This window comes from Solanum stenotomum, chromosome 10 (assembly GCF_019186545.1).
Source record: "Solanum stenotomum isolate F172 chromosome 10, ASM1918654v1, whole genome shotgun sequence".
Classification (NCBI taxonomy): domain Eukaryota; kingdom Viridiplantae; phylum Streptophyta; class Magnoliopsida; order Solanales; family Solanaceae; genus Solanum; species Solanum stenotomum.
Window position 1 is genome coordinate 9,406,724 of NC_064291.1, and position 17,995 is coordinate 9,424,718.

Sequence of the window (17,995 nt, forward strand, 5' to 3'; positions counted from 1 at the left end):
GATACTGGAAGACGGTATATTGCTCTAAATTGATATAACTGTGCTATGTGAGAATCGTGAAGCTGTTCGTTGTTCGTATATATTGAGGATATTGTATATGTTCAATATATGCATGTGATTATATTGTTGTATTGAAAAATGTATGTTTCACTTAATGGGATAGGCACGTGATCCTACCAGTATACGGTGGTTGTGTACGGATACTGCACCTGCTCTTATTTTTGTTGAGTACAGGGCATTTTCTGGCGGCTATTGAAAGACCTCGCTTAGAAAATCAGTGATCATCGATTCGAATTCAAGGGTGAGCCAGTTCTTCCGGATTGCCTTGAGTTATCTTTTTGTTTAGTCCATCCTATTCGGACTTAGACTAGTTCTTTAGATGATTTTCTTATTTAGACTTATGAATCTTGTTAGAGTTTTGGTACATTGACATTTAGGTTTTAGGTTATTTCTTCCGCATTTGTTAAGTTTAGTTGTTAGATCTTTTGTTGATGTTTATGGGAACTTCCTTATTTAGTTATTTAAACTTGCTTTCGTAGCTTTAAATTGTTAGTTAGTTAGTAAGTATGGTTCTCCCACCGAAGGGTTAGTGTGGGTGCCAATCACGATGGTCTGGGTTATGACAAAGTTGGTACTAGAGTCATAGGTTCGTAGATCTCATTGCACCAAAATGAATCTAGTAGAGTCTTGCGGAATGGTACTATGACGTTCGTACTTTTCTTCAAGAGGCTATAGGACTTTAGGAAAAAACACACTTCTTTCTACTCCTTTATGTTATGACTTGAATCCAATTTGTATCTGGGTTATACATATTGGTATATGTCCTCCTTCACTCTATGGTCTGAACTAGAGCAACAAAAGTTGTAACCCAATCACTAGCAAGAGGGGATGTGTATAGATTACTGACAGTTGAATAGGATTTTTATTCGGAACAAGTATCCATTACCTCAAATAGATGACCTTTTTGACCAATTGCAAGATGCATCGATTTTCTCTAAGATTGATTTAAGGTCTGGTTACCATCAATTAAAGGTTGAGGTGGTTAAAAGTTGGGTTCAACCAAGTTCTGTGATTGAAATTAGCAGTTTTATAGGGTTCACTAGCTACTATTGTCTCTTGTGGTATAAGTTGAGTCTAATTGGTATCTCAACGAAGTGAACTAAATGCCTAGTCACGGCCGGAGGGACACAAGCAAGTTAATTGGAACTGAGAAAGTTCCAATTGGTATTTGGCCTTAGAGGCCATATAAAGCATAGATAATTAGTAATAGTCGTCTATGGAACGAACTAATTAAAGAAATTGAACTTGTCTGCGAGTTGTAACTTGGAACTGTGAATGTGTGCTTCTAGTTGTCGAAAATTAACTATGAATGTGAAGGGTGTATTACTTGAATGCTTTGATATGATTATGTGTTCAGTATTGCTTGTCTAAATGTTGATATGTGATATGCACTGTCCTAAATGTTGAAATTGTGCCAGTTATAACCACTTGAGTGTCGTGAAACTTGTTGTGAAAAGAAAGTCATCACGAGATTAGGTGCAAGGGTCTAGATAAATTACAATGTGGTTCGTAAGTGAGAAATCTAGATGTGCGTTACGACCAATTGATAATCGTGTGAGAGTCTAGTGTATCCTGGGGATATGTGTGTGGTAGTGTTGAAACGATGTAAAAGGATTCTAAAGTGCGTACTTTGTTGGGTTGACCGGGGGTAGACAATGATTGTCCTAGCTAAAGGGATTTTCTCTAAAAATGCATGTGTTATAGCTAGGAACCTTTGGGGGAAATTGGGAAGGAAAAGAACCCAGAAAATTGTTGACAGGGGTTCTGTTTCCGTTGAGGCCGTTGGGGCGGGATTTTTTCCGCCAGGGTGGGATTTCTTCCACCAGAGCGGGACAGAGCGAGACAAATCTCAGCCATGTCTCCCTTATTTTTCCTAGTCACAATTTCAGAACTCAAATTGTACTCGTACTAACTCTCACGATCTAGTTCAGTGTTGAGCAATTGAATATAAGTTATAATGTGTATTAATATTGTGGAGAACATGGACGTATGAGGAGGAAATCAGCGAGGTCATGGAGGCCAGGGAAACAGTAATGCAGGTAGAGGAGTAGTGTAGCCAGGCAAAGAGGTTGTCTGTCAAGACGATAGGGCTCAGTTATATGCTTATCCGGACAAGACCTAGTTTGAGGTGTGTAATGCAGTGGTCACTAGTGCTACTCTTGTCTGTGCCCGAATGGCTATTGTTTTGTGTGATATAGGTCCTACTTATTCGTATGTGTTAGTTCAATTGCCTTGGGACTTGATGTGGTTTGTGATATACTTGATGCCCCCATCCATGTTTCTACCCCAATTGAAGAGTCAGTCATAGTCCCCCTTGTATATCATGTTTTTCCTGTTGTATTTAGGGATTTTCAGACTTAGGTTGATTTGGTTATGCTAGATATGAATGACTTGATATAATCTTAGAGATGACTTGATTGTCCCCCTATTATGTTGTGCTTAATGGTAATGCTAAGTCGGTACCTCTAAAGATCCCAGGTAGGGAAAGGTTAGAGTGGGAAGGGGGTACAAGCCTAAGTCATCTAAGGTCATATCTTTCGTGCGAGATAGGAAATTGGTGGGGCATGATTGTTTGGCGTAATTGGCTCATATTTGGGATGTTGAGGTCGAATCCCCCTTATTGAATCTATTCGTGTTGTCAGAATTGAGAAATCTTAAAGCTCAAATCCAAGGCCTTCTTGATAAAGGTTTCATCCGTCCTAGTGTTTCCCCATGGGGTGTTCCTGTCTTATTTGTTAAGAACAAGGAGGGTAGTTTGAGGACTGGTGATTTTATCTTATGTCATAAAGGAGTGGATTGATACCGGAATGATAAGCTTATGGATAAAGAAGTCCCAATGAGTATACTTGGTTGAAGGTAATTGAACAGTTTAGTAAGTAAATGTGTATAAAATTGGGTTAGCCCTTTGAATTTGATGGGTATACCTGAGTTTGATGTGTCATGTCGATGAAAAGGTTGACTTTGTAGTAATAGTCAGGGCTAACCGAGGGTAATGGTGGCATGAGTTCGTGATGGATTGTGATGGGATGCAACTATATAATAAGATTGTTGGTAAAGCTAATTTTGTATAGTAAGTACGACTTATGAGTATCTAAGGTCGTGGTTTTCTAATATTGGGTGAGTAACATGGTTGTATGGAAAGGTTAAGAGATGGTGGGACACCACTAGAATAGAATGTTAAAGAGCTAGAGTTATAATAAATGAAAATATAGTGGGATGTAGTACATCCTTTAGAGAGAGGCTAGAGAAAGATAGTATATTTGATTGCAAAGGCTAAAGATATATCTTCAGAGGGGTAGATAATTGGGTTCAAAGGTGTCATAAGTCCATCAGATGGGTTAAAAAATATAGAAAAAGACTTGAGGAAGAATTGTGCAGACATTAGCTTGAGTGTGATGATAAGTAATTTGGTTTTGGTTTTTTGAGTTTAGTAATGAGTACATGGAACTTTTAGCGAAGGATATTGTAAGATCGATGGAGATGCGATCAATGATAAGCAAGGACCCATGAATTCATAAAAATCTTCAAGGTACAAGTTAATGTTGATAGACAAGGGAATTATGCTATATAGTTGAATTTACAATTCAAATTTTTCATTGTAAGTCTACATTTGTGGTAATATATTTTGTCAAGGTATGAATTGGCAAGGTGAGAAATGATCAATTGTATCCGGTATTGAGCATTTGAAAGGACTTACACCTGGTTGAGTTGTAAGTTTACTACTATTGATTGTTAAGTACTTAAAAAAGGTTTCATTTTTAGAAGTGTTGGTTTATAATAAGGTAAATGGTCGGAGTGTTTATGATGATTGTTAGTATTGTGAATATGATTCACTAGCTATGCTCTAGTGTGTTTTCACTTTTGTGTGTGGATCCCTAGTGGTGGATCAGAGGTACCAAATCCTGCGATGTTCTCTTGGTTAAGTGGGAACATTGGGAAGATTTGGTTATTTCGAATGACATAATTGGTGTTGTCTTGGAGTTGTTAAAGTATTTTAGTGGTTCTACATATACCACCTTGCTCATGAGAATTTATAGAAGAGCTACCATGAGTATTTGTGGTTGTCCGATAATCTTAATATTCATCTAGTCGTCGAGGTCATGTATCGTTTATATGTGGTTGAATGTGGGGATCATTAGGTCCAATTCTACTGTTCTTAAGAGGTAATCTACAATTACTAAATCTAGCATTTCGATAGTGTTGTTGGAGTGGTTATATGCTTGGATATATCCCTCGATAAGTATCTGATTTCTAAAGATCAAATTTGTTATAACTTAAGCTCATGGAAATTTATGTTGTGAGAAGGAGATGTTGATATAAACTATGATTGTTTGGGTATTATGAGTGTGTGTTGGTTGATTCAGGTTTACTTCTATTTATAGCGAGTATTGACTTGGAATTTTATCATGCTTAAGTGCTAAAGGATTTGTCCTGATGGTTGTGTCAAGGTCCTTGGAAACATGTTGTAGACGTGTGTATGATCAACTTTGGTGGTTGTTGGGAATCCTTTTTTATGTTAGTTAAGTTTACATACAACAATATTTATCACTCGAGTGTTGAGATGACTTTATTGAGGCATTGTAAGGGAGGATGTGTAGGTATTCAATTGGTTGGTTTGAGGTTGGAGATGTGAAACCCTTACGGGGTAATGAGATTCGGTAAAAAGGGCATGCGAGAAAATATCCCCAGTAATTCGATGATTTAGAATACTACTATACCCTTACTTTAGCCAATCTTTCCTAGTTGATCACTCGGGGACGAGTGATAGGTAAATTGGTATCTATTGTAACGACGTGATTTTGTCATTAGGGAAAAGCCAATGGAGAAAAAATTGGGGTCAGAAAACTTTTTCGTAGTATTTGGATTTTCCCAACCTAGTCCAGATTTGGACGAAATCGGACTCTTTAAGGTGTAGGGAAATCTGGTAACAACCGGGTGAGTTAATTATGATTTTGATTACATGAATAGTTAGATTACTCGTTAAAGAACCCATATGACTTTACAGAATTGAATTCGGGCGAATAGAACTCCCGAAATCGATCTTCGCATAAAGGGTATTTTCTGATCGTCGTTAGTTAGACGTGTGTTGTGAAATGGGGGTCTTGGAATCCCTTAAATAGCTCACTGATTTCGAACAAGTCGCTTTAGTAGGATTGGTGTCGCTCTGGTGGGGATGCTGCAGCGGGGAGAGGGACGATGTGGCAGGTTCGACGCAATTTAAAGTTGTAAATAAACCCTTAAACGACCTTAATTGGCACTTTTCAATTTTTAGAGCAAAGGAACGAACCCCAGGAGACTCCTACTCGTTTTTCACCACTCTTGAGGCTAGATGTAAGCTTTCCACTCCCCGAATCCATTTTTTGATCTGTAGACCGTAATAGAATGGGTGAATATTGATGGGGAAGGGTTTTGTTATAGATTCTATGGTGGAAACAACCCTAATTTGGATAATTGGATCATGGGTTTGATCTAGGTTTCATAGAATTATTAGTAATTCGGATAATTAGTGATTGTTTATTGATTCCCGTGTTATTATGATTGTTTGTAGACCAAGAACAAGAGGAACGAATCCGGAAAGGGAAGCATCAAGTTTCTTAGAGTTTCAAACTTATTTCGAGGTAGGTGATGGTTGTGATTCTATGATTGTGTGATGTATGTTTGTTCTTGCTTCATTATGATACATGTATGTATATGAATGTTGCATTATTAATCACACTTGTTGTAAATGAAATAGATGAATGATGGTAATCATGAAATCATGACTTAAATGTATGATCTTGACGATATACTTGTGATTGTGATTGTGGTGTGGATTGGTTACTATGTTCCGGCATAACTAACTTGGATCGGTTGCCACGTTCCGTCATAACTAACTTGGATCGGTTGCCACGTTCCGGCATAATTATGGGATCGGTTGTCACGTTCTGACATAATCATTGGATCGGGTACCACGTTCCGGTATGCTAACTATTTGGGTGTGGGTTCCATGAGAGGACCATTGAATTGGGTTCAGTGAGAGGACCATTGAATTGTGTTGTGCATCTACTTGTGATGAGTTCGTTCTTAACTAATGATGATTGATATTGCAAGACGGTATGTTGCTCTAAATTGATATAACTGTGATATGTGAGAATCGTGAAGTTGTTCGTAGTTCATATATGTTGATGATATTGTATATGTTTGATATGTGTATGTGATTATATTGTTGTATTGACTAATGTATTTTCACTTAATGGGATAGCTGCATGATCCTACCAGTACACGGTGGTTGTGTACTAATACTGCACTTGCTCTTATTTTTGTTGAGTACAGAGCATCTTCCGGCGGCTATTGAAAGACCTCGCTTAGAAGATCAGTGATCGCCGATTCGAATTCAAGGGTGAGCCAGTTCTACCAGGCTGCCTTGAGTTCTCTTTTTGTTTGGTCCATCCTATTCGGACTTAGACTAGTTCTTTAGATGATTTTCTTGTTTAGACTTATGAATCTTGTTAGAGTTTTGGTACATTGACTTTCAGGTTATAAGTTATTTCTTCCACATTTGTTAAGTTTAGTTGTTAGATCTTTTGTTGAAGTTTATGGGAACTTCCTTATTTAGTTATTTAAACCTACTTCTTTAGCTTTAAATTGTTAGTTAGTTAGTAGTTATGGTTCTCCCATCGGAGGGTAAGTGTAGGTGCCAATCACGACGGTCTGGGTCGTGACAACGTGTTTTTCCCAACCATTCGAAATGATTCACGCGTTGCATATTTTCTCTTCCACATTTGTCATTCTGGAAAATTTCCCTACTTATTACCTAATGCAAGTACTTATAGTGAACAAAGACGAATGCCTAAATGTAACAGCACTTGATATGTTCATTGATTATGCAAAAAAGGTAAATGACTAATGTGCAAGTATTCTCCAAGTTGATTGCACGTCTTCCTTATGGTTTTTGTTATCTCCTGTATTCAGGTTAGTCAAAATTACAGAAACAGAAAAAGATGAAATAGACAGAATGAGTTTTAATCCGAGACCAAAGAAATCACTGTGTTTCCTTAAGAAATTTAATCCTCTCACTGTACCCGAGGTTGTAGATTAATTCCTTCCAAGATAAAACGGAGTAATCTGTTAAAGAAGTAGCGGTACCTCAAACTTCAATAACTTTAGCGAACGCAAGAACAGTAACAAGAGCACACACAGACTCAGGCGATCGACAATTTTGTTTATGTAAGAAAATGTATGTAGAGAGGGAAATTTTTTCCATGTTTTAAAAATGAAAACGACCTCTTATTTATAGCCATTAGTAGCAAGGAACGTGTCTGTTCAGAAAAATTTGTTCAGACCCATTTTTTCCAGAACATTGTGTCTTTTGGGGAAAGTAACGACTTTTTGGAAGGAATAAATCCTTTCAAATGAATTTACCGTTACGCGCGAATTTCAAATAATTCATTGCGAAATTAATTCTGTTATTTAACTAACATTCTGAATTAATTTATAAGAGAAAAGAAATGAATTAACAAGATTGATTAAATAGATTTTGTCCACAAAATATTATCAATCAATCACATCATTTGCCAAAGCCAAAGCCAAAGCCAAAGCCGAAGCCCAAGCCGAGGCCGAGCGAGCGACGACGACGGCGCGAAGGGGCACCTTCTTCTTAAGAACTAAAGGAAGTGTTTCCTAATATAAGGACAACAATTTCCTTTCTTCTACCAATATGGTAAAAATGACTTTTCATTTGCACTTTGCAATGACTTTTCATTTTCCCTCCAAAATTGGTTCCCCCACTTTCATTGGTTCTTCCACTTTCCATTTTCTCTTTATATTTTCCATTCACACCTTGCTAAAACCAACAATCCCCCACATGAATGGGAATGGCTATAGTTAAAACATATGCATAAAAACTTGTGTGTCTTGTAAGTAAGGGTTAATCGCATTTGGATAAGTAGGTTTCCCTTTAAACTTTTCGTAGTGAACATATATCGGATATACTCGGTCAATCGGTAGCTTTGATATCTTTGAACCGTCGAGCTTTGGTGTATACCTAGACAACATAAGTCACACAATCAACCCTTGAACTATTTTTGGTTCTAATTGTTTTGTTCGTTTCAACTATGAACACATCTCGGTTAATAAGTGCTTAGAGAACTGGCCTTACCGGATTCTCCTTGAAGCGGCTTACATTTCACACTTACATAGGTGGTTTCTATATGTGTTATCCCTTAGATACACTATTTGATATACCCTGTATCAAACTTAGAAACCATTAAAAAGTCCTTATGCCTTTATCCTGGTTACTGAACATTGTCTTATCATGAGAATGGACATAAAATAATTTTTGACAATGCTGAACCGTCATCTATGACTTTGTATTATCTCCTTAAACCTAGATCTTGGAATCTCCAGTCTTCTAGGTAGAGTTACCGCCACGATGACTTGTTCTCGGCCATAGTCTCATTCCCGTCGATGATCTCTCAACTCCCTCTCTAGTTAGGCCTTTTGTAAGTGGATCCGACACATTATCCTTTGACTTTACATAGTCAATTGTGATAATTCCACTAGAGAGTAGTTTTCTAACAGAGTTATGTCTTCGTCTTATGTGACAGACTTCCCATTATACGTAACGCTTCCAGCCCTTCCAATTGCAGCTTGACTATCGCAGTGTATGCATATAAGGGCCATTGGTTTGGGCCAAAACGGAATATCTTCTAAGAAATTTCGGAGCCATTCAACTTCTTCACCTGCCTTGTCTAAGGCGATGAATTCAGACTCCATTGTAGAGCGAGCTATACATGTTTGTTTGGATGATTTCCAAGATATTGCTCCTCCACCAATAGTGAAAACATATCCACTTGTGGATTTCGTTTCAGTTGACCCAGTAATCCAATTTGCATCACTATATCCTTCAAGAACTGTTGGATATTTGTTGTAATGCAAAGCATAGTTTTGAGTGTCTTCTAAGTACCCCAAAACTCTCTTCATTGCCAACCAATGATTTTGATTAGGATTTCTTGTGTATCGACTCAGTTTACTTATAGCGCAGGCTATGTCTAGTCGTGTACAATTCATGACATACATCAAACTTCCCAATACTCTAGCATAATCCAATTGAGACTGACTTTCACCTTTATTCTTATCAAGATTAAGGTTCATATCAATTGGGGTTTTTGCCTTTTTGAAATTCAAATACTTGAACTTTTCAAATACCTTTTGAATATAATGAGATTGTGACAATGCTAGACCGTTAGGAGTTCTGTGAATCTTAATTCCCAATATCAAATCGGCTACTCCTAGATCTTTCATATCAAACTTACTAGCGAGCATACGCTTAGTAGTTTTTACATTGACAATGTCCTTACTCATTATCAGCATGTCATCCACATATAGGCATACAATGACTTCCTGATTCGGAGTGTCTTTAATGTAAACACATTTATCACACTCATTGATCTTAAATCCATTTGACAACATGGTTTGATCAAACTTTACATGCCATTGTTTCGGTGCTTATTTTAATCCATAAAGTGACTTAACAAGTTTGCATACTTTCTTTTCTTTACCGGGAACTACGAAGCCCTCAGGTTGTTCCAGGTAAATCTCTTCCTCCAGATCTCCATTTAAGAAGGCAGTTTTCACATCTATTTGATGGATTTCAAGACCGTATAAACTAGGGCAATTAACTTTCGAATTGATATAATCCTAGTCACTGGCGAGTATGTGTCAAAATAATCAAAACCTTCTTTTGGTCTAAAGCCTTTGACAACAAGTCTTGCTTTATATTTGTCAATAGTTCCATCATCTTTCATCTTCTTTTTGAAGATCCACTTTGAACCCAAGGGTTTGTTCCCTGGTGGAAGATTAACCAACTCTCAAGTATGATTGCTTAAGATTGATTCAATCTCACTATTGACAGCCCCTTCCAAGAGGTTGAGTCGCTAGACAACATTGCTTCCTTAAATGTTTGAGACTCACTTTCAAGAAGGAATGTTACAAAATCAGATCCAAATGAAGTAATTGTCCTTTTACGTTTACTGCGCCTTGGACTCTCTTCATTGGTTTCATTCTCTTTTGGTTCTTCTCGAGGTTGTTTAGACCCCCCCACTAGATGACTCAAGTCTAGTTTTATATGGATAGATATGTTCAAAAAATTTAGCATTATCTGGTTCATTACCATATTATCATGAATATCCGGATATTCGGACTTATGAACAAAAAATTGGCACGCCTTACTATTTGTGGCATATCCAATGAATACACAATCCACAGTCTTAGGTCCTATTTTCACCCTCTTAGGTATAGGAACCTGAACTTTGGCTAGACACCCCCACACTTTGAAATATTTCAAGTTGGGTTTTCTACCTTTCCATTTCTCATATGGAATAACATGTGTCTTCGTGTGAGGAACTCTATTGAGTATTCGATTTGTTGTAAGAATAGCTTTCCCCCACAAGTTTTGTGGTAAACCTAAACTTATAAGTAAGGAATTCATCATTTTCTTTAAAGTTCGGCTTTTCCTTTCTGCAATTCCATTATATTGAGGAGAGCAAGGTGCAGTAGTTTGATGGATGATTCCATTTTCCAAACATATTTCTGCAAATGGAGATTCATATTCTCCACCTCTATCACTTCTAATCATTTTGATCTTTTTATCCAACTGATTTTCAACTTCAGTTTTATATTGCCTAAATGCATCTATTGCCTCATCCTTACCATTTAGTAAATAGACATAACAATATCTAGTGCAATCGTCAATAAAAGTTATAAAATATTTTTTTCCCACCACGTGTTGGTGTTGGCTTCATGTCACAAATGTCCGTGTGAATCAGTTCTAAGGGATATGAATTCCTTTCAACAGACTTATAAGGATGTTTAGCATACTTAGATTTAACGCAAACTTGACATTTTGATTTATTGCACTCAAATTTAGGCAAAACATTTAAGTTAATCAGTTTTCGCAAGGTTTTGTTATTAACGTGTCTCAAACGTTCATGCCATAAACATTTAGACTCAAGCAAGTAAGAAGAAGTAGAATCTTTATTCATACCAACTGCAATTACATTGAGTTTAAAAAGGCTCTCAGTGAGGTAACATTTTCCTACATACATCTCATTCTTACTCACTACAACTTTATCAGAAACAAATACACATTTGAATCCGTTCTTAGTTAGAACTGGTATAGAAACTATGTTTTTTCGCAATTCCGGAACCTACGAGACCCTGTTCAAAGTCACCACCTTGTCTGATGTCATCTTTAAGAAGATCTTGCCAGTTCCTTCCACCTTTGCAACAACGGAGTTTGCCATAAACAACTTCTCGTCTGTAGCTGCTGGAGTATATGATGAAAATAATTCTTTGTTGGCACAAACATGGCATGAGGCACCAGAATCTATCCACCATTCTCTTGGATTTCCAACCAAGTTGCATTCTAAAAGCATTGCACAAAGATCTTCCATCTCTCCTTTAGATTCTGCCAAATTTGCTTGATCCTTCTTCTTGTCCTTCTTGGGACCCCGACATCCAGTAGCCCTATGACCACGTTTGCCACAATTGAAGCAGCTTCCATTGAATTTCTTCTTAGGAGGATTGCTCTTTGGACCAGATGTCTTCTTTCTTTTCTTTGATTTTGTGGGATCTTCTTCAACAATATTTACTCCAAATATTGTTGAATTACCACGTTACCTCTTTTCTGCAGCATTGTTATCCTCTTCGATTCTCAACCTTACCATGAGACCTTCAACGGTCATCTCCTTGCGTTTATGTTTCAAGTAGTTTTTAAAGTCCTTCCACAATGGAGGTAACTTCTCAATAATGACAGCCACTTGAAAAGCATCATTCACAACCAATCCTACATTAAAGATTATGTGAGTATTAAGAATAGACTTAATATTTCTAACATAGGTATTAAATAATTTTATACCTTCAGCAAGGAGATCATGGATTATGAACTTCTTCATTCCGGCATCCTCTGTTTTGTACTTCTTTTCTAAAGCATCCCAGAGTTCTTTTGAGGTTTTGACATTACTGTACACACTGTACAGATCATCCTGCAGGCCAATCAGAATATAATTTTTACACAAAAAATCAAAATGTGTCCATGCTTCTGTTACTAAGAATTGTTCTTCAGGCGGAGTTTCATCCGACATAACAGGAACGTTCTCATTAATGAACATCTGCAGACTCAACGTAGTCGGATAGAATAACATTTTTTGCTGCCATCTCTTGAAGTCGACTCCAAAAAACTTTGCAGGTTTCTCAGCCGGTGCCAGGGCAGCAGTTGAACAATTGTGTGCAACCGATGTTGTTGCAGCACTTACTGTTCCAGCATTTACTTGACTTGAATTAGTCTTCTTCTTTTTTCTGTCACAAGTGGCAGACAATATTAGTATGTGAAATACTAGCAGTAAAGAATAAATCCTTACACAAATTGTTTCTGATTTAACGATAAAGTGTTTATGTTATTTTAATCGTTAATCGAATGAATTTTAAAAATTCAAACAGAGTAGAAAACCATAAAAGTTTTAATCTCCAGAAACCTCAAATACAGAAACATTAAATTTCTTAAGATTGCTATCTCCTGTATTCAGGTTAGTCAAAATTACAGAAACAGAAAAAGATGAAATACACAGAATGAGTTTTAATCCGAGTCCACAGAAACTACTGTGTTTCATTAAGAAATTTAATCCCCTCACTGTACCCGAGGTTGCAGATTAATTCCTCCCAAGATAAAACAGAGTAACCTGTTAAACAAGTAACGGTACCTCAAACTTCAATAACTTCAGTGAACGCAAGAACAGTAACAAGAGCACACACAAACTCAGGCGATCGACAATTTTGTTTATGTAAGAAAATCTATGCATAGAGGGAAATTTTTTCCGTGTTTGAAAAATGAAAACGACCTCTTATTTATAGCCATTAGAGAAAAAAAATGAATTAACAAGATTGATTAAATAAATTTTGTCCAAAAAATATTATCAATCACATCCGAAGCCTAAGCCGAGCGAGCGACGACAGCACGAGGGGGCACCTTCTTCTTAACTCTTTAAGAACTAAATGGAGTGTTTTCTAATATAAGGACAACAATTTCCTTTCTTCTACCAATATGGTAAAAATAACTTTTCATTTGCACTTTGCAATGACTTTTCATTTTCCCTCCAAAATTGGTTCCCCCACTTTCATTGGTTCTTTTACTTTTCATTTTCTCTTTTTATTTCTCATTCACACCTTGCTAAACCCAACAGTTTTTACTTTGACTGAAGTTCTGGATAAACTGATATTACTGCAAGCAGGACAAAATATTCTCTGGTAACATGAAGGAAATTTGCATTTTATATTTTTAGTTTAGTCAATCGTATGGTTGTTGTGTCTCTCTTTTTATCAGGCTTAGTCATCGGTTAGGCGGTTTGATTAGCCACATCAGTACAAGCCCTTTATTAGCAGGTGCATTATGCAAGGAGATCTTGAGATTGGTATAGAGTCTTAGGAAAGTTGATGTCAAGTCGGGTCTCCCTGCAGCGATGAGTATTGAGAGATTGGAGCTTCTTGATGATGAGGAGCACATCTTAAGTGTCAGGATTGTTGACGGGGATTCACAGACTTAGGGTATTAAACAATTCTCTCTTGTTTGGTTATTCTTTCTTTCTTTCTTTTTTTAAAAAAAAAAATCTGATTTTTAACTACTTTTAAGATTTTGTTGTTATTAAAGCATACTTGAATTGTTTTTTTTCCTCAGATGATGATTATTTCTTTGGTAGAAGATTACCTCTAAACTAATTAGACTACCAAAATAAACTTCTAACTTGAATTAATTAATATACTCCTGATTTCTAATTTACATTTCTATTTTTCAAGTGCTTAGTCATAACTCATATATGTGTATAGAGATGCTCGAATCATCTGATATTGATACTTTTGTGATGATATTGCAGACTGCTAATCCTCTTCCCCGTGAATACCTTACAACTTGTCGATAAAATAATTGATATCGTCGTCTGGTATTCTAGGCAAACTAAAAATTTAGCATGTTTCTCATTCAAAAGATTAATGTGTTCTCTTATAGATTGATGTTTTTCAAGATTAAGCTTTAATGAAGCTTTTAACCCTTTGACTTGTGTGCTGAGAACTGAGGACAATAGTGAATATACCAATTTTTATGCATTTGAGGGATAGATAAGTGTGTATCTTCCTGATGCAAATCCTTTCTTAGAGCCAACTCTATTGGTTCTTTGATTTGGCATAAACGATGAAGGTTTGTTATAGATGCACTAAAAATAACAAACATTGTCCATTTTAAGAATAATATACTCTCCATAGCTATTTTACCACATTATTCCTATTAATTGATGTTTAGTACTCCATCTGTCTCTATTCGCTAAATATTTCCTAATTTGATTTTTCTTTACTTGTATTTTTTGACAAATCAAGAAAGGACACTTTTTTTTCTTTCTATTATACCTCCAATTTATTAACATCGAGTTAATGTCTTTGAAAAGTGTAGTGAATAAATATGTTTAAAACTCGACCCAAAATATTTATAATACACTTAGATCATGCATCCAAAGCTGTTGATACTATTTGAGAGCTAAGTAGCTCAGTAAGTTGGATCAGATATGTATATGATTAAAAATGTCACAGAATGAACAAAACAACTATCTCCACATGGACCTCTATACTAAATTCATTTTCATTGTTCTTTCACAGGTATTTTTTGTTTGGTGCTGACGAACACTGGAAAACAAAATGGAGCTCTGTATAAATACTTGGGATGCAATTATTCAATGTAAATAATACAGCCACAGCTACAAAATAACACAATTGTTGCGCGCGCACGTATATGTATATGTATAACTGTATGTGTGTATCCAAATCGCAAAAATCTTTCAATGTTTCACCGTGCTTGCACGGGCCACCTATTCCTAGCCTTAAAAATAAAAAAAGATTTTCGTTTCTTTATATTATTGTTCGTTAATTTGTCAATTATATTTGAAGTTATTCTGTCCTAACATATAAAATCTTCAAACTCCTAATTTTGACTATGCCTTTGCGTAGATGCCAACAAGACCAAGATAAAAATACATATTTATGTATTAATTATGTCAAGAAATAATAAGCACAATACACTTTTTCCTATAGGAAATACTAGAACATTTTTTTCATAAATATATATTATTTTATTAAAAATATTTATTATTTTAAAGACAAGAATATATTTTTATAATTAAGAAAAAAAAAAGATAAAACCATTGAACATGAATATATGAATTCAAATCAAAATCTAATATGACTATTTCTTCACAAAATCTATATCAATGCATACGATGTTGATGGCTTGAGGAATATCCAATTAAAAAACAAGGCAAAAGAGACAAGGACAGAAACAATTTTCAACAACCAAGAAATACCCGGAATTATAAAATACTTTTCAAGAGAGATTAAAACAATTGCATATCAGAAATTAAAAAAAATATATTATTAAAAGAAATCAATTGAAAATTATTTTTTAACAACTTTGAATATAAAATATTAGGAAAATAGACTTCAAGTGAATATATATATATATATATCAACTTAAAACTTAGAAGATTTTAAAATAAAAATATTTTGAATATTGATATGTCAAAAATTATTTAATTAATATTTGCTAGCATTAATTTTTTTTAAGTATTGACTTATTATAGTGGCTACAAATTTAATTATCAATATATGGTTATGTAAAGTAATTAAAATTATTTAATTGAAGATATACACACTTTATGAAAAAAAATATTATGGAACTAGTTCAAATTCGTAACTTATTTATGGAAAATAGCTATAGTTTAAAAATATTATAAAAAAGAAAAATATGTTGTTTTTATAGCAAACCCATCTTCATTGCCTCTCCTCCCCGTCTCTCTCTCTACCCTTTCCCTCTCTCCCTATGTATTTTATAAATTATCACAAACCCAAGTTATTAGTTTGTCTGTATTTGGATTTGTTCTTCAATATAACACAATGACTTGTTTCCTTATGACTAAAATAAAGGACTGTTTTGAAATACTAGGAATATTTCATTCGGAATTAAAACATAAGAAACTTCTGAGTTATAGAATCAATTAATGGAAAAACTGGTTAAGATGACATAATCAATACGATTTATCTCAGATTAGATGGTCTAGATTAATGCCAAAAAATGGTGAACTAGGGTTAATCAAAGTTGTATGGATCAAAATAAAAATATAATCTTAAGCAATTGGAATTCATATGAAAAAGACATATTACCACCATACCTTCTTTTCTTTCTCCTCTTCCATAGCTCCTAGACAACTACACAAGGCAATGCTTATTGATTAAGGGCTTCAAATATACATTTGCAAGGTGTTTCCACCACCTTTGAAATACTTGTCGTAAGCTAACACCATGTGCAAGACCCTGCTCTCCTCCCTCTCTCTTGCCATCTCCTCCCCCCCCCCCCCCCCCCCCCCCCCCCCCCCTCTCTCATGTCAATAAGAAGAAATTCATTCAAATGTATTATGTATCAATTATATTCAGTCAAATAGAGGTGAGTGTTTTGTTTAGTTCAATTGTATTCAAAAAACTGTATTTCGTATTTTTGTATCAATTGTATTTGTATTCGTACGAATACGATATGCATTCATCCTCTCTGTCAAATGTATTTGTATCCAATAAAAGAGAGGATGAATACAATTGTATTTGTTGTATTTCGAATACAATTGATACAATATAAATAAAGAATACAATATAAAATAAATACAAAATACAATTTGTTGTATTTCGAATACAATTGATACAAAATAAATACAGAATACAATGTAAATTAAATGCAAATTAAATATAGAGTACAATGCAAAATAAATACAAAATATAATCCTATCCTCTCCTCCCTCTCTCGATCTCGCTCGCTTCTCTCTTCTTAATATGTATTCATTTTGATACAAATAAGTTTGTATTTATATTGTTTTTCTCTCCAAAATTCGCAAAAAAAATACTCTCCTCTCTTTCCGAGATCTCATTCACCTCTTTTCTCCTTCCTCCCCTAACATTTTGCTATTATTCGTAATCAAGCAAACTATAGCTATATATAAGTGCCTAATATTTACTATTTTTGAAAGTTTCCCAAAAAAAAATTAACAAATACAAAAACATAATAAGCCTTTGACTTTAATAGATTGATAAAATTCAAAATATACAAAGTTACCATTAGTTATGTCTAATTTCATAAACTTAAATTAGAAAAATAAAAACGGTAATAGATACTTAAATTGTAAAGAAGGGTGACATGAGATCCCTACATTAAACCTCTCTGAGAAGAAAACCCAACTAAGACTGGGCACTGGACCGGAATGGTTTGACCGGGTCATGATTGACCTATATCGGGATGAATCAGATCGGAATTACCGGAATGGAGGCTCGGTTCCGTTCTATACACCGGGATAGACCCGGGATGGTCCAGAATGGATCGGAATGGAACGGGATAGGATAAACGGAATGACACATATAACTATTTCAAAAAATAATGTAATTTTTTTTGAGTTATTTTGAATTACGAAAATATGAATGTTTTTTATTATTTTTCTAAGTTTAATAGTTTTGAAATTTATAATGTAATTTTACTTCAGTTTATTTTAAAGATATATTTTTTAAAGTTTTACTTATATAAATTCATAAGTTAAGTTTTAAAAAAAAAATTAACTTTTTGAGCTTAAGTTTTCAATATTTGAATCCATAGCTGCTACCCTTTGGGTGTGCACATGGTAATAATAAATTGCAAGCCACATATAAAAGAACTAAGTTGCACTGGGCAACCGCGTTCGCTGAGCTAGACCTAGAATTGCACCCCCCTACTAAGGAGTTTCGATTTCAAGACTTCCATTGTGAAAGTCCAAAACCAAACCATCTGACCCACCTTGGAGCGTATAATTCTCTCCATAATTTTGATGCCCTAGTTAAAGCAGCATTGTCA